Source organism: Schizosaccharomyces cryophilus, assembly GCF_000004155.1.
Source record: "Schizosaccharomyces cryophilus OY26 unplaced genomic scaffold supercont4.4, whole genome shotgun sequence".
Lineage (NCBI taxonomy): Eukaryota > Fungi > Ascomycota > Schizosaccharomycetes > Schizosaccharomycetales > Schizosaccharomycetaceae > Schizosaccharomyces > Schizosaccharomyces cryophilus.
Window position 1 is genome coordinate 1,181,808 of NW_013185627.1, and position 938 is coordinate 1,182,745.

A 938-nucleotide genomic window follows, 5' to 3' on the forward strand; every position below is an offset into this window, starting at 1 on the left:
ATACTTTCTAATTTATGCTATTCTAATCTATTCTATTCTTTTTCGTTTTCTTTAATTATTAGTCAAATAAAAAAAATATGAAAAAAAAAGTGAAAAAAAGAAAATGAAAGAGTGAAGAGGAAAAGAAAAAAATTGGACAAGCCAGAACTCGAATCTGGGACCTCTTCCATGCTAAGGAAGCGTGATAACCATCTACACCACATGCCCTTTCTGATGTCTTCTTTCCCAAAATGACTATAGAAATAATTATTATGATGCTGTACTCAGATTTCCTGAGGATACTACTATATGGGTGTGTTTGAGGCCATTATGTAGCCTGTATTAGTCGTTAACGTAGAGTACTGATGTTTCAAATTCTTATTATAAAGCAAAGTTCACTTTTGTGATGAAGGTAGATCTTTTTTGCTTGTCTAGAATCTAGGATCTGTTATTTTTCTCTTAAAATTCGTTATTGTACATTCTGTTACGTTCTGCTCTCACCTGCATATTGCTCTGACATTGACAAAAAGTATTCAATCCAGATGTGCAGAAACAATTCCGCTTCTATAGGTTGCTATCATATAATTAAGTAGCTCTCACTCTAACAGCGAAGGCCGTGTGGTTTAGATGGTTATAATTTCTGCTTAACATTTGATGTTCGCAGACGGTCCCAAGTTCGAGTCTTGGCACGGTCATCCATACCTTTTATTTTTCATTTTCAGTTCGTTTTACCAGGATGCTGCCTTTCTCTCTTTTCTTTTCTTTTCTTTTCTCTTTTTCCTTTTCGAGCTTGCTTAACAATGCTTTCTTTCGTTTGTATCACCCACCACCTACTTGCGTACAAAGGTCATACAACCATATGAGTTTAAAATCAAGATCTTCAACCACTTCGACAACGTAAACATGAAATCTAAAACCTAAAACCCAAGATAGGAAAAAATAACAATAATAATACAAAA

General features: G+C 34.1%; 2 non-coding genes across 2 annotated transcripts; one reads left to right on the forward strand and one right to left on the reverse strand.

The window, feature by feature from the left end:
* Positions 1 to 133: 133 nt before the first annotated feature.
* On the reverse strand, positions 134 to 207 carry SPOG_16289. The gene has a single exon. It is a non-coding gene; the product is annotated as a tRNA-Ala (tRNA).
* Positions 208 to 591: 384 nt separating this feature from the next.
* On the forward strand, positions 592 to 674 carry SPOG_16290. Its single transcript has one exon. It is a non-coding gene; the product is annotated as a tRNA-Val (tRNA).
* The last annotated feature ends 264 nt before the right edge of the window (positions 675 to 938 follow it).